Source organism: Macrobrachium nipponense, chromosome 27, assembly GCF_015104395.2.
Source record: "Macrobrachium nipponense isolate FS-2020 chromosome 27, ASM1510439v2, whole genome shotgun sequence".
NCBI classification, from domain to species: Eukaryota; Metazoa; Arthropoda; class Malacostraca; order Decapoda; family Palaemonidae; genus Macrobrachium; species Macrobrachium nipponense.
Genome location: NC_087216.1, coordinates 35,167,146 through 35,190,287, shown reverse-complemented (window position 1 = coordinate 35,190,287; position 23,142 = coordinate 35,167,146). Strand labels below are relative to the sequence as shown.

The 23,142-nt window shown below is 43.4% G+C and overlaps 1 protein-coding gene and 1 pseudogene across 1 annotated transcript in view; one reads left to right on the top strand and one right to left on the bottom strand.

The window, feature by feature from the left end:
- LOC135201016 (protein MCM10 homolog) overlaps positions 1-23,142 on the bottom strand; it is a 219,168-nt gene that overhangs the window by 129,610 nt on the left and 66,416 nt on the right.
- The window catches only part of LOC135200476 (protein MCM10 homolog), a 103,115-nt pseudogene that overhangs the window by 62,510 nt on the left and 17,463 nt on the right, over positions 1-23,142 (top strand).

The window sequence follows — 23,142 nt, the reverse complement described above, 5'->3', positions numbered from 1 at the left end:
AAGTATGAGTCTATCCTATTGTTAAGACCGAAGGTTTGTTCGCGTATGAACAAATGACAAATTTTCTAAGACAATTTGTATTTTTCATAGCTACAAACCTGAGGTCTTAACGTTATACTGCCCACCTCTAGCCGCCCCTCTTTTTGTTAAGTCATCCTGAGTTGGGAAAGACTGGCGTAGCGACATCGTCCTTGACCAATCCTCACCCGAGCTACGCATGCGTTGCAGACATCACAAGATTCCTTGCTTTCATCTGCTTTTTAACCGGATCCAGCTAGGCGCTAGAAATTATCCTATTGTTAAGACCTCAGGTTTGTAGCTATGAAAAATGCGCATTGTCTTATGAAATTTGTCATTTTAATCTCTGATTGGTATCAACTTCCTCAGCTGGGAAGTTTTCTGTGTTTGTAGAGGTGTTTCATGGCCACACCGTTAGACCTGTAAGGGTTGAGAAGAGTGCTCATTAGAGGCAATACCAACTTGAAGCTCCTCTCTCCTCAGGCAAAGAACAGCTAAAGTTTAGTGAGACTTTCATGAAAATGGATTTCTTTATATAGTTTGAACAGGTCCATGAATCCCCACCACCTATCACTGTGGGATTCAGCTATATAATTATACTGGGTAAGTTACACTAATAAAAATATTTTTATAATAAAATAAAGTTTTATTAGTACTTTCCCAGTAAAAATTATAACATAGCCCACCCTCCTCCCCTTACATGGACACTATCTTATGGACTGAGGGGAAACAAAATTGAGGTTGTTCCTCTTACCCCCAGTGAGGGGGAGGAACCTATTCACCTACTGGACACTGAAGGAAATTTTAACTGCGATTTGGAAATTCAAGCTGCAGCTATATAATTACTGGGTAAGTACTAATAAAATTTATTTTTTTATTATAAAAATATATTTGGAAAATGGAGCCAAACTGAAAATTCATAATATGAAGTACGTGGCCTAATACCAGCGCCTCAACGGCGTGGTTGGTATGGTATTTTCGTCCTACCTCGATGGTCGCGGGTTCAATTCTCGGCCATTCCATTGAGGAGTGAGATGTGTATTTTAGAAGTTCATTCTCGACATGGTTCGGAAGTCACGTAAAGCCGTTGGCCCCGTTGCTGAATAACTATTGGTTCCATGCAACGTAAAAGCACCATACAAACAAACAAGTGGCCTAATACCAGGAATACGAAATTATACAATTTATACAAACAAATTTTTATTTATCAAAGGAACTATGCTATTGTGTAATTATAAGTAATTAATGTAACAGAACAGAACACTATGCAATACTAACTTGCAAGTAATCAAGACAACATCTTTAAAGTAAATGTATTTTGAAGGTTTCCAAATCTGAGGGTATCTTCCTGGCTATATCAGCTTTTCTTCCTCATCTGCATGTAATAAAGGCTATTATGAAAGAAAACATTAGTTATAAAATTATGAAATTCAGAATATGAATGTTTTACTAAACATCAGGTATGGAGTTTATTTCATAGAAGAATATACCAGCATTTAAGGGGACCGTCCGCTATGATGTCTATTTTTTTTATTTATTACGCAAAATACATAATTTTCATATATGTTTTAGATATATATAATACCTTCATCATATAAAAATTTCAAGTCATTTGAGCAAAAACTTTTAGTTTTATTAGCAAAAATTATGATTAAAAAAAAAATAGGTAGCGATTTCTTTGCTAATATGACATCAATTGCATTGAAAATCATAACATTAAAACTTCTTTATATACGGAACAATTCTGTGTGACAGAATTTTGATTTTCACTTATATAACTTACCCGGTGGTTACATATAGCTGTCGTCTCCTGACGTCACGGCAGAATTTGAAATTCGCGGTAGCGCTAATGGTTTGACGGGTGATCCCTCTACTCCCGCCCTCTACCGGGTACCGGGAACCATTCCAACCATAAATCAGAAGTTTCCTGCCGTCGGAACCGGTACACGGTTCCTCTGCTGGTTGGAATTTGGATTTGATCATCTTGGTTTTCTCCTTTTGGTGATGTACCTTGAGTTTACTGATCTTTTTGCTAGCGCTATAGTTATTTTGGTTTTGATATTGTTGTCCTTTTTAGGAATTATTTTGAATTCTTCACGATGTCTGACACCGGCTCTGTTCAGTATAGGGTGTGTAGTAGTGGGTGTAAGACTAGACTTCTTAAAGCTTCACTTGATCCTCATTCTACTTGTAGAGTTGTAGGGGGACGTGAATGTTCTTTTGAGAATACGTACGAAGAATGTAAGTCTCTAACATCTCAGGAGTGGAAGGCACTGGGAAAGTATGTGAGAAAGTTAGAAAAAGATAGAATCAGAAAGGCTTCACAGAGATGATCTTCTAAGTTAGTGAGTAGCCAGGATATTCCTCTGAATTCTATTAATCCTGTTCCTATTAACCCCGTAGTGGTTGCTCCTGCCCTCGAATCTGTATCTCCCGATCCCGATCCCGTGTCAGTATTACGAGCCGATATGGACTCAAAATTTGTCTCTTTCCTCACCACTATGCAGAAAATGGGGTGAGACGTGCAAGAAGTGGTAGTTAAGTGTGATAAATTACTTAGTGCAAGTGTAGTGGAGGATGGTGGTTGTCGGGCCCGTTCGTCTCCTAGTCTAGGCCCTGTCAAACTCCCCAGATCCTGGGAGGAGGCATGCCGAAAACCGAAGGGAGGCGAGCGGGACCTGCTCCCGAGCAGCCTCCCCCTCAAGCAATCCTGTAGCCGTATCCCAGGATGCTGTCGCTCACCATTGGAAAGGTGTTGCGAGGAAGTGTTTTTCGTCAAGTGACTAGTTCAGATGTTTCCTCTTATAGAGGTTGGCGTAATAAGACTTCTAGACCGCTGAAAAGGTCGCGCGATGTTTCGCCTGCTGCGGTTCCAAGAAGGTGGCGGCTGGCCGAACCTTCTTGTAGTTTTGGGAGGAGCCTGAAGCTTTTTCTCCGGCGGTTTCGATTTATCGCCCTTCTCTCATAGAAGTGGAGAAGCCGAAACACGCACACTCCTTCGGAGCCTCTCCAGAGCAACCTCAAGCGATAACTCCTGCGGCTCCAGACGTGGTTTGTGGATCCATTCCTTCTACACCTCCCGCGCCTTCTAGTCGGTGGATCCTCAACCTTCGGTGTTTGAACAGATGAATGCCAAGTTAGGCAGTATCTTGGAGCTTTTTGGCAAGTCTCTTCGTCCCCGAATGCGCTCCCGACCGCCTTACATCTTCCGCAGACTACTGTGCAGTCCTCTTCGCAGCTCCTTTGCAGTCGCCTCTTCAGCTCAGACTCTCCATGTGACTCCTCTTCAGACGCCACTTCAGCGCCTGGTCGACTCCTTTCCTGACTCCGTCTATGGCGCCACGTCAGGCTCTCGCTCGAGCGCCACTCAGCCGCCAGCTCAGCCGCCAACGCAGCCGCCAGCTCAGCCGCCCGGATACGTCTCAGTACAGGCTCAGACTTCTTCTCCTGCTTTCTCACACCCTCCTCGGACGCGTCAGGGTGTGATTTCGCCGAACAGGATTCCTCTTCCGATGGAATGTTCGCCAGTTTCGTCGAAGGAAGCTTCGGATTTGGAGAAGAAAGAGAAGGACTTGCAGAAAAAGACAAGCATTTGTCGGGGTATAAACTCCTTTTACGATCCTTCGTTGACAACTTGGAGATTCTTTTGCGCCTTCCGTTCCAGTTTCTCCTAGTTCGCAGTGGAAAAAGGACAGTAAGCCTGACTCCTCGTCCCTCGTTCACTCGTCTCGTCCTCTCGATTTCGGCTAAGAAAAGCTATCAAGAAAGTTAACGCCTTGGCTTTTGGAGAAGGGAGGGAACAGGGGAAAAATGATTTTTGTCTTCCCCCTTCGAGACTTTCGTCAAGGAGCCGTGTTCTGGTATGACACTGGAGAAGTTTTTTTCCCTGGGTGTGACTGCCTCCGCTCAGGGAGACTTTTCTAGTCTCGTGGACTCTTCCCGCAGAGCAGCCCTTAATACTGCTAAGATTTTCTTTTTCAACAAATGAAAACTGGAGCATCTTTGCAAGAGTGTTTTCCGTGTTTTCGAAGTTGTTAGCTTCCTGGATTGGGCCATTGCTTCGCTGGCCAGGAAAGTCAAGTCATTTGGACTTTCGGAGGAGCGGTTGAAGGATTTTGCCTCGGTACTGGATTGTATCGATAAAGGCATCTGTGATGGAGCTTCGGAGCTCGCTGCCATTTTCGCCTCTGGAGTGTTGAAGAAGAGACAGCTTTGGTGCTCCTTCTTGTCGAAAGGGGTTTCATCGAACCAGAAGTCTGCCTTGCTCTTCTCTCCTTTGGACAAGAAACACCTATTTCCGCAAGAGATTGTGAGCGAGATCGCTCAATCTTTAACACAGAAAGCGACCCAGGATCTTTTATCACAGTCAGTGAAGAAGCCCGGGAGATAGCTCCGGTTCTTTCTGCTTCTCGGAGTGCTCCCTCCACGGAAGCTCCTAAAAAACCATTTCGAGGGAGAGCTCCCGTTCGATCTTCCTCCAGGTTTCCGTGGGAGAGGTAGAGCCTCTTCTAAAACCACTCCCTCTTCCATCAAGAAGTAGGCCCGTAGTCCTCCACACAGCAGTAGGAGCCAGATTACACCTTTTCTGGCAGACCTGGTTTCATCTCGGAGCGGATCCTTGGACGGTCCAGGTCTGAAGGAAGGATACACCATTCCATTCATCAAGCACCCCCTCTCACAGAATTTCCTGTGAATTTGTCAGCCTACTCGGAGAAACTCGAAAAAATTGCTGCCCTCTATCAAGAAGTTCTCGCCTTACTGGCAAAGAGGGCCATAGAGTTAGTGGACTCTCCGCAGGAACCAGGATTTTACAATCGCCTTTTCCTGGTAAAGAAGGCCACGGGGTGTTGGAGGCCGGTGTTGGACATCAGTGCCCTGAAGGTCTTTGTCCTGAAGACGAAGTTTTCTATGGAAACGACCCAATCGGTATTAGCAGCTCTTCATCCTGGAGATTGGATGGTTTCCATAGACCTTCGGGACACTTATTTCATATTCCGATTCATTCGGAATCGAGAAGATTCCTGAGATTCGTGTTCCAGGGCCGCATTTATCAGTTCAGGGCCCTCTGCTTCGGCCTGTCGACAGCTCCACAAGTGTTCACCAGAGTTCTGTCGTCAGTAGCAAAGTGGCTTCATCTAGACGGGATACGAATATCCATGTATCTAGACGATTGGCTTCTGAGGGCAAGGTCCAGACAGAAGTGTGTGGAGGACCTACAAAAGACTTTAAGGATGACGGAAACGCCTAGGTTTGTTAGTAAACAAGGAAAGTCATGTCTCACTCCTTCTCAGGAGATAGTTTATTTAGGAGTGAGACTGAATCAGTTCTTTTTCAGGCTTTTTCCGTCTCGCCAAAGGATCGACTCTTGCCTGAACAAAATAGACGAATTTCTCGTCAGACAAACTTGCTCGGCGAATCAGTGGATGAGCCTTTTAGGAACCTTGGCTTCAATAGAGCAATTTGTAAGTCTGGGCAGGCTCAACATGAGACCACTTCAATTTTACTTGAAGCAGAAGTGGCAAAGGAAGAAGTTCCCAGACTCCTTCGTGTTCCCCATCTCGGAAGGAATCAAACAGGACCTACTTTGGTGGAAATCAGAAGGAAGGCTAGAGGAAGGCTTGTCTCTTAAGCCAGTTGAGCCCCAACCTTACGCTTTTGTCAGACGCATCGGACAAAGGGTGGGGAGCTACTCTGGGGAGAAAGGAAGTGTCGGGACTTTGGCAGATTCATCAGAGAAGCTGGCACATAAATCTAAAAAGAGTTGAAGGCGATTCATTTGGCTCTAATGCACTTCAAGACAGAGGTAAGAGGGAAAGTAGTGCTGGTTCAAGCAGACAACACCACGGCTCTCTCTTACATCAAAAAACAGGGGGGGACACACTCGTTCTCTCTGTGCGAGGCGGCGAGAGACCTACTCATTTGGGCGAAAGAGAACAAGGTTGTCTTGAGCACAAGATTTATTCAAGGCTCGAAGAATGTAAAGGCAGACATCTCAGCAGGAGAGGACAAGTCCTCTCCACAGAGTGGACGTTACATCCTCAAATATGCAAGAAGCTTTGGGGGAGGGAATTTGGGGATGTCCTCAGTTGGATCTCTTCGCCACAAAACAAGACAGCTCGTCTACCACTGTATTGCTCCCCAGTTCCAGACGAGGAGGCGTTTACAGTGGTGCCATGCTTTCTGGAACTGGTCAAATCTGGATCTGTATGCCTTTCCACCTTTCAAAATGCTAAGATTAGTTCTGGCAAAGTTCAGAGGTCATCAGATCGTCAGGATGACTCTGATAGCCCCCTTTTGGCCGGCCAGGGAATGGTTTCCGGATCTACTACTGCTGTTGACGGACTTTCCGAGAGAGTTACCGTTAAGGAGGATCTACTCAGACAGCCCCACTTTCTGAGGTTCCATCACAACTTGTCCGCTCTTCGACTAGTCGCCTTCAGACTGTCGAGCATCTCCTCAGAAAGAGAGGATTTTCAAAGAGAGCTTCAAGGGCTATGCTAGACCCCAGAAGAGAATCCTGTGATCGAGTTGTACCAAGCTAAGTGGTCCAATTCAGAGCTTGGTGCAAAGAAGAAGGAATTTTGTCTTCTAAGACCTCTATAGCTCAGTTAGCTAACTCCTTCTTTTTCTTCGTGAGAAGAAGCTTTCTACCAGACGATTAGGGGTTATAGAGCTATGTTGTCTTCAGTGTTCAGACATCGAGGATTAGACATTTCTAATAATCAAGACCTCTCAGACCTGATTCGTTCCTTTGATACGACCAAGACAAAGGAGCAAGAACAGTAGCTTGGAACCTGGATGTAGTTCTTAAATGGCTGATGTCAGATAGATTCGAACCGATCTCCTCTAGTTCTTTTAGAGATCTGACCAGGAAGACCCTTTTTCTTTGTGCGTTTTAGCATCAGCTAGAAGAATCAGTGAGCTGCATGCTATTGATAAGAGAGTTGGATTCGCTAAGGGCAATGCCATTTGCTCATCAATGCTGGGGTTTTTTTGGTTTTGCTAAGAATGAAAATCCCTCACGTCCTTGGCCTTGTTCTTTGTTCTCTATAAAGAACATTTCGGAGTTAGTGGGCCTAAAATGAGCCTGAATGTCTTCTCTGTCCAGTGAGAGCACTTAGACATTATGTGCAAAGGACCAAAGTATAAGAGGTAAGAGTGATAACCTGTGGTGTCAGTGAAAGATCCTTCTCGTCCTCTTTCTAAAAATGCGCTCTCCTTCTTTTTAAGGAATTTGATTTCTGAGGCACACGGACAATGTCAGGACTCAGATATCAAAGTGTTTAAAGTCAAAGCTCATGAAATTAGAGCAGTGTCTACGTCTATGGCCTTTAGACGTAATCTGTCTTTGAAAGACATTATTAAATCTACATATTGGAGAAGCAATTCTGTCTTCGCATCTCATTATCTGACAGATTTGCAAACCACATATGAAAATTGCAGTACATTGGGGCCATTCATTGTGACTGACACGGTATTGGGTGAGGGAGAGAAGGATGTATCCCATCCTCACTAACTTCTCCTTGATTATGTTTTTTGTATTTTTAAGGTTGTCTGAAGATACAGGGGAGTTTTTTTGAGTATCTTTCAGTCTTTTAATGTCTGGTGTATTCTTAAACGGTTGTGGTGATCCCTCGTTTTTCATTGTATTTTGTGGTGATTTGTACTGCGCCCTGAGCAGGGGCATTATAGTCTTGTCCGTTACGGTCACGTCCTCAACGGCAAGTACTTATTATTGTGTCCGACGCACGGATCCATATATCCTGTCGGTACAATAAAGGCCAGCAGACTACAGAGGCAGTAACCACTGAGTCAGCGGTCTTTAAAGGTAAGGAACCTATATCTTCGGATAATTCCAACAGTTGTTATTTTAGCTGCCATTGTCCCACCACCTAAATGTGTCAATCAGCTATATGTAACCACCGGGTAAGTTATATAAGTGAAAATGACATTTTTATAATATAAAGTTTCACTTATACTTACCCGGTGGTTACATAACGAAGCCCGCCCTCCTCCCCTCATATGGACAGGTAGGCATGAAACTTCTGATTTATGGTTGGAATGGTTCCCGGTACCCGGTAGAGGGATCACCTGTCAAACCATTAGCGCTACCGCGAATTTCAAATTCTGCCGTGACGTCAGGAGACGACAGCTATATGTAACCACCGGGTAAGTATAAGTGAAACTTTATATTATTATAAAAAAGGGATTTTGACGTAAGGAAAAATCTATTTCTGGGCGATTGGCTCGTGTCGCCAGCGAAATATCCTTTAATCCATTATTCTAAGGTAAATGTACTAACACCTACCAGAGAATAAATAAAATAAAGAAAGGTCAGTACAACTGACTCGCTCACCCTCCAAGAGGGTGTCGTATGAAACACTATGGCGAGTGAGACCACTACCACGAACCGCTTGCCAATAGAAATCTCCCACTACAAAATCCCCACAAGAGGGGGAGAGCCGACCCACAGAGTGGGCAGCAACTACTACTACTCATCCCATGCTGCCGACCGCTGCGCTCTGGTGGCCATCCTGAAGTTAGCAGACAATCTTGAGCGATGGGATGGGCAGGGCGGGATTTCGCTGGCGACTACGAGCCAATCACCCAGAAATAGATTTTTTCCTTAACGTCAGAATCCCTTTTCTGGGGCTCAGCTCGTGTCGCTGCGCGAAATCGTACCGAGAAATAGCACAAGATTGTAAAGAAAAATCAATAAACAAAAGGGTCTCAAATAAAAGATAACATAAAATGAAGGAATTATAATTGCTAATAAATTATACATATAAAACACAATGATACAAAAACAAAACATATTACAAAATAGAAATATTACTTAAATTAAACTTAATGCTAATAATATTTCTTAAAAATAACTTAAAATTTAACATATATACAGGGCTTACATGGAATATATGTTGAAATCAGTATCTGTGTATAGATATGTACAAAGAACTCAAAGCAATTATAACAATAACTTGAACAGAACAAACGTTCAATAATAACATAAAAAGGGAATGTATATGACTTAATATACAAAACCCGTAAACCATTGTAAATAAGATGTGTCCCCTAGCATAAAAATAAGGGGATCACATCAAAGAGATCATTATATACAATCAATTGTGAGTGACCCTAGCAAAAAAAATAAGGGACACCCACTATACCATCATAAGAGCAGCTAAGACTAAGGTAAACGTAGATGAACATGGCAGGTATAGACGAACTGTTGGGTGAGATAGGTAGAAAGGAGGACTGGATCTTCTACTAAAGATTAAGCAGAGTCGGGGGAAACTATGTTACCCGCCGCAACTGCTGAAAATTTCAGAGCTTCCAAGGACTTTAAGTAATGACGCTTAAATACTGTCGGCGATTTCCCATCCAGTATATTTTTCAACTCATCGAAATTCATATGTTGGAAATAGTTAATTGAGGTGGCTACTGCCCTGACATCATGTGCTTTAGGGAAGGAGTCAGGATTGGCTTGCTTAATAAAGTACAGGATCTGCTGCCTGATGCCTTTAATAGATAAAGTACCACCTTTTTCTCTCTTAAAGAGAGGACCCGATGAGGATGAGGAGGTCCTGGACAGAAAGGCTCGTAAGGTCGATACTGGGCAAAGAGATATATCTTGTGGAAGGGGTACAACCTTCCATGGTTCCCACTCATCAAAGGATCTTCATTCTTTTGCTATAAAACTACGTTCGGAGAAAGTAGCACTTCCCCTGTGGGAAGAAATTGAATATGATCCGGATCCCTGGATAATGCCGACAGTTCTGAAATTCTAGCTCCTGAGGCCAAGCTTAATAAAAATAGTTTCTTAAGAGCATTATAAATGAACATGTGTCATTATCATTTCGTGAAGCCAGCTTTAGAACATCATTTAAGAACCATGATACTGACGTAGGCCTTACAGAAGGTCTAAGTCTAGCACAAGCCTTGGGAATAGACGAGAAGTAGGAGTCTGTCAAGTCTATGTTGAAACCAAATTGAAAAATCTTTTTCAAGGCTGACTGTTTTTTGTCGTAATGGTGCTAGCTGCTAAGGCCTTTTTCAAATAAAGATCCTGAAAAAGGATATAGCTGAATTGATTGTCATGATTCTAATATCTGATTCTCTCAGGAAGGTTGCTAACTTTTTGACTGCAGCATCATACTGTCTCAAAGTTGAATCTCTTTTATCAGATTCCAAGAAGAGAATATTTTGAGGATCAATATTCGCATCTCTTTTAGCTGCAAACTTCATGAAATCCATAAAGTTAGGGTTTTGAGAATTCCTGAGGAAGCGAACACAGTCTTCGTTTGCACTGACTGGGTAGAGCCTGGGACTGGGAATTCGAAGAGGGCGAAGACCCAGTTCCAGAATTAGAGGGTACCAATTGCTCTTCGGCCAGTCTGGGGCTACTAGAGCCACTTGACCCTTGAATGTCCTGAGTTTGTTCAGTACCTTCAGGAGAAGATTCACTGGAGGGAAGACATAAATCTTCTCCCAGTTGTTCCAGTCTAGGGCCAGGGCGTCCGTGGCATAGGCCAGAGGGTCCAGGTTGGGGGCCCACATAACATGGGAGTTTGTGGTTTCGCTTGGGATGCGAAAGAGATCCACTTGTAGACCTGGAACTCTCTGAAGAATCCACTGGAACGAACTGCTGTCCAGTGACCATTCCGACTCCAGAGGCACTGATCGGGATAGAGCATCTGCTATGACGTTTCTCACTCCAGCTATATGGGTGGAGGAGAGGTGCCAACTGAACTTGTCCGCCAGGGAGAAGATGGCTACATGACATGATTTAGATGACGTGATTTGGAGCCTCCCCTGTTTATACAATGGACTACCACTGCGCTGTCTAAGACTAGCTTTATGTGGGAGTTCTTTGGCGGACGTAACCTTTTTTTAGAGTCAAGAGCACGGCCATTGCTTCCAGTACGTTTATGTGAACTGACGGAACTGAGGTGACCAAATTCCTTGAACCTTCTTGAACTGAGAATATCCTCCCCAACCGCTTAACGAAGCGTCTGTGTGGATGGGTAATCCCCGGAGGAGGAAACTGAAGGGGTACTGATATTGATAAGTTCTTGACTTTTTGCCCAAGGGCGTAGACGATTCCGTAGAATCTGAGGGACTGAGGATAATTTGGCCTGGACCTGACATTTGCTCGTGAGCGGCAGATTCTGGTTAGGTCTTTCAGTTTGGCTTTCATCAAGATGTTGTCACTGATGCAAAACTGGAGTGAACCCAGAATCCTTTCCTGGGTTCTCCTTGACGCAAGTTTGTGACTTAGAAATTGCTTTACTGACTTCGCTATTTCTTTCCTCTTGGCTGATGGAATCGACAGAGTATGGGAGGATAGATTCCATTGAATGCCCAGCCACTGAAAGTTTGACTCTGGAGTGAGTTCTTTGATTTGGTCCTGTTTTATCTTGAAGCCTAGATATTCCAGGAACTGGATTACTTCCAGTGTTGCTTTGTGCATTCCTCGACTGTTGGAGCCCAGATTAGCCAATCGTCGAGATACGCTACTACCATAATCCCTTGCGATCTTAGTTGTTGAACTACCACTTCCGCCAACTTCGTGAACACCCTGGGTGCTACGTTGAGACCGAAGGGAACTACCTTGAAGGAGAATGCCTGATCTCCTATCTTGAAGCCCAGATACGGGCGAAAGTGTCTTGCAATAGGGATATGAGTATGCGTCTGTAAGATCGATAGAGGTGGTGACGGCCCCACGGGGAAGTAAGTCCGCACCTGCGAGATTGTGAGCATCTTGAACTTGTCGCAGCGAATGGCCAAGTTTAAGCGGGACAAGTCTAAAGATACCCTTCTTTTTTGTGAGCCTTTCTTTGGAACGCTGAACAAGCGCCCTTGAAACTTTAATCTGTTGACTCTCGCTATTGCTCCTTTCTGAAGGAGGTCCTCCGCATACTCCGTCAATTCTTTGGATGGAAGTTGGCGGAAAGGTCTGGGTGGGGGCGGATTCGCCACCCAACTCCAACCCAGGCCTTTCGACACAATGCTTTGTGCCCATTTGCTGAAACTCCACCGCTGGCGGAAGTGAAACAGCCTCCCTCCTACCTGGAAGTCCTCATTGGTGTTGGTAGCCTCCGCGGCCTCCCCTGAAGTGTTTTCCTCTATTAAAGGACCCTCCAGATCCTCTCTGACGAAAGGATCGCTTACCTCTGCCTCCCCTACCCGAGCGGTCATACTTCTGAGAAGCCTGGCCCTCGAAGACTTGATTGAAGGCTGGGGAGAGAGCGTAAGAGGTGGAAGGTTGAGGCTGGGGGGAAATCACATAAATAGGCTGCGATTGAGCCTTGGAGGTAGAAGGTTGGGCTGCCTGCACCAACGGAACAGCCGGAACAGGCTGGGCAAAGCGTTGCTGTTTCTTTTGGTAAGGCTGGAAACGTCTGGGTTTCTTCTGAGCCTTACCTCTGACAGCTTGATCTTGGCGTCTCTTTGCCGTAAGACCCCAACGATCTTTAAGGCTTTGGTTAAGCCTCGTAGCCTCTGCCTGGACCTCCTTTACCATTGCATCTGGGAAGAGGTCTGCTCCCCAGATGTTTGATGAAAGCAACTTATTCGGTTCATGCCGAATAGTTGCTTCTTGGAGGACATGCTTCCGACAGTTTGTTCTGGCTGTGGCGAACTCGAACATGTCAGACTGCACCGTTTGAGTCAGTGACTTGGTGATTAGCTTGAACAGTGGCTCAGAACCATAAGAAATGGTAGCCACCTCAGTCATGGCCATGGTATTGATAGACCCCCCACCCCCCCCCCCACCCCCCCCCCCACTCCTGGCCCAACCTAGACGTGGCATCAAATTCTAACCTGAATGAGGCTATCTGGAAGTCTAGGCAGCTTCTCACCAAACTGCTCCATAGCACAGTCTGGTTTGAGTTTGCCCGCAGAAAAAGTGTTGGGCAGGTCTTCCCACAAATCTCCGGTTGAGGGAAGTAAAGGAGATGTAGGGTCCGCTTCTTTTAGCTGAGGTAACGAATCCCCCTTCTGGGCTGCTGGGATAGTGACCGTAGCAATCTTTGTCAAGAAAGGAAGCGGAGTACCCTCTTCCATTGTAAAGATTGTGAATGGACTCTTAAACGGCTGTATTTTCGTGTTTGAACAGTCCATGTCCTCTAAGCACCTGAGCCATTCTCTTTGAGCCTGGTCCCGTGAATAGAGGACTGTCTCTTTAGGGACCTTATCGTCTCGTGTCATGGCAGAGGCGGTGAGCCTGGCGTAGCCGATGAACGGAGGTTGGAGATCTTCCGGGTAGAACTCGAAGTCTTCAATCCTTCGAGTTCCACATTCCGGGATAGAAATAAGCCCGTCCTGGAAGGGGGCGTATGACGCCACTCTCCAGGGATTGTTCATGCTGAACGGAGGTAGAGAGTCATATGGTGGCAACTGAGCTATCCCTGTGCCGAAGGGTGGGGGAGTAGCTAGCGGAGCTTGGCTTAGTCCGGCGATAATGTTGTCCTGGGAGTTGATCCTATCAGACAACCGGGAGAACATCTGTTCCATACTGTTCTTAGAGTCCCAACCAGATCGCCCATTTGTTGCAACAGGCCAGCGTTGGAATCCCAGCCGCCGGAGCTGCTGCGGAGGTGGACGGGTGGCTCTGAACAGGAACCAAAGGAAGTGGAACGGTTGACTCCGCTGGAGTGTGTGATCTCTCCCTGGAGGATCTACTCCTAGAGGATTTGGAGCCGGACCCGGAAGCTTTAGACCTCTCTGCTCCGGGGTTTTTAGCCGGAGACTTGCAAGATGATGATGACGCCGACGACGTCTTTTTAGACGACGACGACGACGTCTTAGTCAAGGTTTTAACCACTGCTTGTCCTTTGACCTTAGGTCTAACAGAAGCATCAGGAGAAGTATAAAGTTCGGCTCCTGTAAAGCCTTGGAAGGAAGCTGGAGAGTTTGCAGGAGTAGAAGATCCAGTGGCACCCAAGGGCAGCCCTTGGGCGTCCAACGTACTCACCTCGACCAACAGGTCGTCAACACCTACCATCGGTTCAATGTTTAAATCTAACGTCGCGACTTCCGACGAGATGTCCTGGCCTGGATCAGTCAACGAGGCAGCGAGCTGCTGCTGGATGAACGCAATAGTCGGGGCCGCCTCTGCTGGGTCGACGTAGCCCGTTGACTTGCCGCCGGGGAAGATCAGGACCGCCAACCTCTTCTCGAGAATGTAGGGCATACCCTTGGGCGGCGTTCTTCCCAAAACCGCCGACCCAGGCCCGCAGGGTTGCCAGTGCGGTGTCCCTCACAGCCGGAGCCTGGAAGAGAGGGTATTTGTTAGTTTTTTAAGATTAAACTTAAAACTAAAACTTAAGTAAAAAGTGTAACTTAAAATTATAGGGGATGCGAAATCCCATGTAAAATTATCTTAAGTTTAAGAAAGATTAAAAAATTTTTAAAACTTAAGAACTATAACTAAGTAGGGATTGGCTAACGGAGTTGGAAATACTTACCCCGTCTAAGAGCTGGCTCACCAGATCATAGCAGATGGTGCAGGTCTCGTGATACCAGACTTGGAGGTCCCCGTGCGGAGTCGCGCATGGAGCATGGGACCGGCAAACTTCATGCCCACAGGGGTCCTGAAGCATGGCAGTGCATCCCAGATGCTCCACAGTTGGTGTCTGTAAGTGAAAAAGACACATGAGCATCTTAAAAGGTATCACTTACAGGCTAAAGGTTAAAAGAACTCCGCTGCATGCCGGAGCGCGAAAAAATTTTGGGCATAACCCCTCCCTTACCGCCTGAATAGGCTATAACCACGGAGAGATCCGGTGTGAGCAGGCAAAGGAGGGGGATGGTTTAAGGTAGCTTAAGATAAACTTACTTAAGTTTAATAAAACTAATCCTTAAACCTATAGATATCGAACGTACCGGACTAAGTCCTGTGCGTGGCGGAGCGTGTCGCGATCTCAGCGCGACGGAGTGGTTAGTAGAGACCAACTGTATGCCGCAGTCCACCCCGCAGGGTGAACTAGCACCTTTCCACGTGGATGCCGGAGCTCCGGTAGAAAAGGAGCCCCAGTAAGGTGGGAAAGGGCGAGAGGGCAAACAGACCGCGCTAGCAACGGAGCGACGGAGTAGCGACGGATTGGGGGGAAAGGCCAGTCACCCCCCTTAGCCATCCGGCCGTACCGAGAAGCTGGAGAGGTCGAGTCCAGTCTGGGTCTGTCCCGTCCCCCTACTCCTCCGCCTGGGGGGAGAGGGAGGCAGGCCCGGGTATGACGGAGCGAGCTGTGGGCAGACCAACTCCCCCCTCCCCGACTCTATGGAAGAGCGGGAGGAGGGAAGATGACTGGACAGGCGTCGGCTGCTCCGTGATCACGTAGTGACCACGGAGCGGTAACAACGATACAATGAAACAATAAAGCCTAGAATACACAACCGACTGATCAGAGAGATGCTATAGGGAAGCAACCGAACTGAAGAGCGGTAGCACATGGGTACCATTGGGGCCATAACCTAGGCTAGGTGAAGCCAGAGCCTTACACTAACATAAACATAATACAAAAATAAACAAATCACTTGTAAAGAAAGAAAACAAAATAGTAGGAGAAAAAATCCAGGAGTGTACGACTAACCGAAAGAAAGTCTACCACTCAAAGCTAGCCGGGGCCGATACTAAGAGCTGTGGCTAGGGTCTGGATGGAAGATGCCTACGTAAGGTGAAAAAAGACATGCATGCATGACCTAAACCGCGTAGGCTGTACCCTTAATACAAATAGGATAACTAAAAATAGAGCGTAATAAAGTAAGGGAAGGTTCTGGGTATGGAGACCAAGACGAACCCGCCACGAGGTAGAACCATGCTGCCATGCTTCCGACCTAGAGCTCGTATTTATACCTAAAAAACGGCAAATACTGACTCAAGGACGGAAAAAACCAAATAGCAATAAACACTGAGTACTTAACTTAGCTGCTGCAATGGCTGTACGCTCCATGACGAATAAATCCAGTAAAAAAGGGCACAAAAACACAGAGCAAAAAAGGGCACGTGTATACGCTGTGCGCTAACTGAAAAGGATGGCCACCAGAGGCGCAGCGGTCGGCAGCATGGGATGGAGTAGTAGTAGTTGCTGCCCACTCTGTGGGTCGGCTCCCCTCTTGTGGGGATTTTGTAGTGGGAGATTTCTATTGGCAAGCGGTTCGTGGTAGTGGTCTCACTCGCCATAGTGTTCATACCGACACCCTCTTGGAGGGTGAGCGAGTCAGTTGTACTGACCTTTTCTTTATTTTATTTATTCTCTGGTATGTGTTAGTACATTTACCTTAGAAATAATGGATTAAAGGATATTTCGCGCAGCGACACGAGCTGAGCCCAGAAATGTCATTTTTTTTTTATGATTTTTTTTTTATTTTTTTTTTTTTTTATTTTTTTTTTTTAGTCTAGACACTCAAAAAATCTAAAAAGAAAGAAAGAAAGAAATCAAAATTCTGTCTCACATAATTATGGGATTTTTATTCCTCTTTCCAATGATATCTTTCTCTCTAAAATTGGATAATAAATAACCGAGTAATGGCTACGGACATGCGTATAAGTATGTTTTTGAGTTATGAGCTCCCAAAGATTTGCTATGTAAATTTTTGCTTTTTTCTTATAAAAGTCAAAACAACATTATTATAATTACTTTAGTATTTGTACTTTTATTGTTGAATTCTACATCAAGGATCCTGGTCCTACCCCTAAAAGTGGTATTAATACCCTCAGCGTGACACCAGACAATGTTGACAGCGAGACATGAGACAATGAGGGCCCTGATAACAATGAATTTTCGTGTTTTTCTTTCAGCACACTCCTGGCCTTCGCTAATTTTGCTAGCCTTAGTTGCTTAGTAGCCTTCTTGATCTTGGGTAACTTCGGCATTGCTATAAGTTCACTAAGAAGTTATAAAAACAACATAAATAGCTAGTGACCAAACGCAAGTGCCGAAGTGCATGTAGCTCCTTTGATGTCTGTGGCGTAACCGAGTCATTCTCTGAGTCTCGCCTATAAATAACCGCTCTGAGCAGCTCTCCTCTCACACTACCTTTCATTGCTACCAGATGTATGAGAATCTCGAAAAAAAATATGAAAAAATCCCTGTATATATGCAAAAATAAACACGCAAATACGATTCTGTCAAACTCAGTCATACAGACGACGCAGTTACGATGACGTCATCATTTAAAAACCGCTATATCTTCATTATTTGTAAAAATAATTGGCTGAAACTTCTGGAAAGCATGCATGGCATGTTTCTGCATAGATGCAAGTAATAACTGTTTTTTATTTTTTCAAGTTGACATGTCATCACCATAGCGGACGGTCCCCTTAATAAAAACAATATAAAAAAATTTAAGTATACTATTAAAAAAACTATGAAGCAATAAACATTAATATAAGCTACCTGCTGTAAGTAAAATGAGGGCAAAAATAACTAATCAGGTATGGAAGGAAAACACCACCAGACTACGGAAACCCGATGAGAGTCCAGATAATATACATATCCTGGAAGAAGTGTTTTAGCATTAAATTATGAATGTAATGAAATATATAAAATTATGTCAAATTTATAAACAGTGAAATAAACTCGTTAGATTTAAACAGTTTAAGAGTTCTTACCAATCCATTAATAATAATCAATGTACAACGTGCCCCACAAGAAAGAGTGTAACAGCAAATCACTGAAAATAAGGACAAGAAAAAACACTTTCAACTGAACTTATCACAAAAAATTGAATTAATATCTAATTATGGCAGGGAGGAAGGATTTTTTATACAGAGGCAGCACAAAGACTTCAGAGACTTTAATACAGTTACCATAAACATAACTACCCTATGTATGCTTGGTACTTACCATATCAATCCAAGCAAGAATACTGTGATGATGGCGAATGCAGAATAATTTCCTTGTATCCATAATGATGAGAAATGCCTGGGATCTGGACAATTATCTTTTAACAATGCATAAGATGCATACTTTCTCAATATAAATGGGAAACCAAGAATATGCTCCTCTTGGTTAACAAAGGCTTGATTTCTCTTGAGGTTCGGTTACCAGTAAAGTCTAGTTCCTCCTCTGTCCTCCTCTGTCATTACTCAACCACGTAGGTTTAGAAGAATAAGGAGGAGGAGGAGTCGGTTAAATGGTTAAACAATCTTTAACAGCCGCAGGAAGGACATTATTTATAGAGTACCAAGCATTTAGATAAACAAGACACATCTGAAAATTATAAGTCCTTCCTACCACCATAAGAAACTTTCAAGTAAAAAATAAATAGCAAAAAGTCATAAGCAATTTTCTACTTATGATGCGAATTTATATTTAGCATAGGAGCTTCTGAAGAGTAGGAATGTAATATCCTTTTCATTAGGTCTTGTTAAGGACTTTCACGCTAATTTCTATTATTAGCTGAAGGTAAGCCACTGGACATGTGAGCATTGGCTAAAACATTTAAATTTGGAAAGAACTCATTCTTGGATAAATATGGAAGTCATTCAGTGGCATGGTAATCTTGTATTTGCTTGTGTTTATCTTTATGGTGCTGAAATTAAATATGATAATTGAACAGCATTAACTCCTCTAGTTTGTGCAGGGGATATTATGTTCTGAATCGATAGGTAGCCATTTATGGTGTACTGCTTTTTAAACCTAGTTGTAGCTTTTGGGAGCTTGGAGGTACTCAGTGTTGAGTATTAAAAGTATACCTTTTTGTACAGATGTACTTGTTAGTTATCCATCGTTGGCTCTGCAGGGTTTGGCACAGTAACTTTACCCCTCTCTGCTGAAGGGGGTCATCTTCCAGAAACCTCAGCTATCTTCATGAAGAGGATCTTGTACCTGAGTAACAATACTTCTAAGGTGGCATCAACAGCCTGCGGATTGAATTCACTGGTTAAAACAAACACTTGTACAAAATATTTTGTTAATAAGTAGCCTTTAAAGGGTTGGCTGATTTCCACTTTGACCACCTCCTTTTTCAAGTGGGAATCATTTATGTAATGGAGAGATATGATTCATTTAAAAAATATAAAATACTTAATTTAAGATTTATTTTTTTAAATATGTACCTCTCCATTACATAAATTGCCCTCCCTACCTCCCCACATTCTGAAGTAGGCTGACAGGCTATAAGTGTTTGTATCTATCGGTGTTCTGGTGGAGGAAGTAGATGAATAGAGGACATTTATCCAAAGAAAATTCTCTCTCTCTCTCTCTCTCTCTCTCTCTCTCTCTCTCTCTCTCTCTCTCTCTCTCTCTCTCTCTCTCTCTCTCTCTCTCTCTCTCTCTCATTAAAAAATGAATCTGAAATTAAGTATTTATATTCTTTATGCCAATATATTTTCTCTGTAAGACTTGCCCTAGTGGACACATTTGTTCTTAGTGAAGATATGATAGTTTGATTTTTCATTATGAGAGTTTGCCTTATTTTCTTATAATTGCATGCTTTTATGTTTTTACAGGACAAAGACAAATGGGTTCTGCAAATATTTTGTCAACAAATCATCTTGTGAGTTTTGCATTTATCACATCCAAAGAGAATATCAAAAGTCATCATCAAAACGGGCAGACCTTCAGTCATCATTCAACAGGGTAGATCCAAAACGGCGGTTGCAGGAGAAGGTCCTTGGCAAAGATCAGGTCTGTTGCTCACATCACTGTTAGTGTCAAAGGGATTATGATGCTGTGGTCCTCCTGTTTTGAATGTTCTTTGCTCACCCACAGTTTTTGTAGAAAAATTGTTTGACAAAGAAATGTTTAAAATACTGTGAATATTAAAAAATTTTCCTTAAAATAATTTTGTACCTAAATGATTTATCTTAGCAAATCTGTGCTATAGATATTTTTGTGGAGAAAAACTTTATAGTATGTTTTGCGGCTAAAATTCATAAATGTAAACTTACAAGTCTCAAGAATATTTCTAATTTGTGCAAGTTGTGTTTTTCTTACCAGCCATATTGTAAATTGACTGTAACTACATATATGCAGTTTCACTATGTCAAAACGAGACTGTACTGGGCTGCCTAACCGGTGTGCATTTTTAACTGATTTATTCCAAGGGAGACTGATCATCTTAGCACAGTGAAAATTCTATATAACAATCTAAAAGAGCTGAAGCTAGTCAGTAATTTTGATGAAGTTTGTGTAATTTGTCAAATTTTACTGTCTATAAATGTTTTTCACAAAATTAAAAAAAAAATCATAGCCTGCATTTTACCTTCAGGCTCCTTACATAATGCCACCAAGTAATAATTGGAAACTAACATGAACGGTAAATGACACAAAGCAAAATGTGCCTGGTGAGGGGTGCTTCCATTTCAGTTAGCCACATATAATATGTAGAGGAGTCTTTGTACACTTTGGATTTATCCCTGTATTACATGTAATGTCACATAACAGATGTGTTTTGTTTGATGTCTTATTATGGGTAGCAGATGGATTTAATTTTGTTGCTTGACAGGTTTTCTATGGAGGTCAGCTCTACACTGCTCCTTCCCCTGGTAGTCAAAAGAAGCAGGCTAAAGCCAATAAGGGTAAAGATTTGGCTACACTTAACTCTCTTAAATTGAAAATCAAGACACAAGAATTGAAAGAAGAAGACAAGAAAAATACATTTGTTTTAAAGCATATGAGTAACACTGAAATTGAAGCCATCAGAAAAGTATCTCAGAAGAATGAGAACCTGTACGTAACTATGATGTTATTTGATTGTTTTGCATGCCTCTGCAATAGCTTTAATTGTGACACTGGCCATTCATACCTTGAATCGTTCACAAGTTTTTTTTTTTTTTAATAGTATGTCATTTATAATTTTTTTTTTTTTTTAGTATCCTGAGTTTACTCCGTAATCTTTTATGATCCCATTTCCTTTCAGGTCTTTTGCAAAAATATGTAAAAAATTAAGCAGTGTTTAAATTTATTTTTTTAGTAGTTCTGTTAAAGTTTATTATATAAGTTTGGGTGAAAAACTATGAAAAACTTTGAAAAATGTCATTTTTGTACATGAACTTTCCTGTCAGATATATACAGTGGACTCACACATTCGCGGATTTCTCTGGGGAACGTTTCCCTGCATTATTCGCGGAAAATTCGCGCATTCACGGTATTTTTCTATGATAAATATCCACAAATTCCTGGTTTTTTTGATGAATTTCATCTTAAAATGTACTTTTTGTGATAAAACTATTAAAAAACCAAGTATGAAAATTTTTAGTGGGTTTTTCTTGAGTTTTAACTAACAAAATAGGCTGTTTTTAGCATTTTCATAGGGGTTCCAAACATTCGCGGGTTCTAACTATTCACGGGGGGATCTGGTACGCATCCCCCGCGAATACGGGGGGACCAATGTACTTAGCTATAGACTACGTCGTCCCCGACAGAAATTCGAATTTCGCGGCACTCGCTACAGGTAGGTCAGGTGATCTACCGCCCTGCCGCTGGGTGGCAGGAATAGGAACCATTCCCGTCTTCTAATCAGATTTTCTCTCCCGCGGTAGTGTCAACATACGTTGTTGCTACCTCCTGACTTGAATTTTGTTTTTCGTTACCATCGATCTTCTGAGCTGTATTATTTGGTGATGTATTGGATCTTTGGTTTGGCATACGCTTTTGTTAACTGTTTGTTGGTTTTGGCTTCGAAGAAGTAATTAGAATTTGGGTGAGACTACCAAATGCTTAGGTAGACCCTCATAACTTTTGCAAGTAAGGGATATATTAATATTTATTCACTAATACGTGTAAGAAGTGTTTAAACTTGATTGAGGAGAATATACACACTAACTTCCTACTTAAGGAAGTCAGAAAGTATATGACTAGAACGCTTCCTTTAGAAGCTTTTATAAGTCTCGTGCTAACGAGCAGTTAGTGTTAACAGTACTAGTAGTTGTTGCATCCTCATCACTTTCTTACTTCTCAGAATCTACATTCATATTTTGCAAATTTGAAGAATATTTGGAGGGAGCTCAAAAGGCGAGCTCTTAAAAGGTAAGAAGTGAATATAGTGTTCCCAGTGCAGTGGAGGGTGCGTCTGATCGGCTCCGTAGCGCTTCCAGGCCTAGACCTCTTCCAAACTCCCAGACCCAGTGGAGGAGGAAAGTCGACAGCCGCAGGAAGGTTAGGGAGAACCCCCACCGGTCAGGCGTCCCCTCGGCAGGATCTGTAGCGACCCAGACTGCCAAGGATCGCCATTGGAAAGGCATCCTCAATAGGTGCGTCTCTTCGTCCGATTCTTCATCTGACAAGACAAAGAACCCCAGTTGACAGAGCAGTAGAACGCACTAGCTAAAAACGGGTAATTACTTTGCTGGAAACTCTAGGAATGCATTACCCAAATTATGTCTAGAACAACTATATGATCTAGTCACATTGTGGTCACGCCCCCGTTGACAGATCATTAGAGCGTTCCAGCAGCCAAGCGCGAGCCGCGTTCCAACTGCCAGGCGCTAGCCGCGTACCAGCAACTAGGCGCTAGCCTCGTTCCAGCAACCAGGCGCGAGCCGCGTTCCAGCAACCAGGTGCGAGCCACGTTCCAGCAGCCAGGCGTGAGGAGTCAACCAGGCGCCAGGATCTCCCGTATCGCCTTATGAGAGAGAGGTCAGCCGCGAGGCTCCTCTTATTAGTTTTTTCGCAGGATCAGCCTTCTCATGGCAAAGGCGCAAGATGTCGCACAGAACCAATCTCCTGCCCCTCCCTCGAGTTTGGTGGTTATCGGGAAAAGCTATATGCTCGAATTCCTTGATTACTTACTCTCATATAAGTGCGGTTTTCCCTCGTTAGTGACATATTGCACATTTTGTCAAGCAAGTGTGTAACACATCATTGACAAAAATATTTACTCTGTCTCGAAAAAGGGGTTTGTTCTCATTGACAAAGATCTTAATAACATTTTATTGTGTAAGCATAGGAAAATCGCAAGCAAATATATTTAAACGAAACAGGATTCGCTAAATACAGAAGCTCAGTTGGTGTTGTTGTAATTATACCTTTTAGCGTTGTCCCTATACCGGAAACTCCTGGAATGTCGCAAGGAGTACCGATTATTTGTACTTAGACTAATGGCCCTTTCGGTTGCCATCCGTAGAGGAATCTTCGGTACGCTTATACGACTTGAACCATACAGTAGAAAAAAATA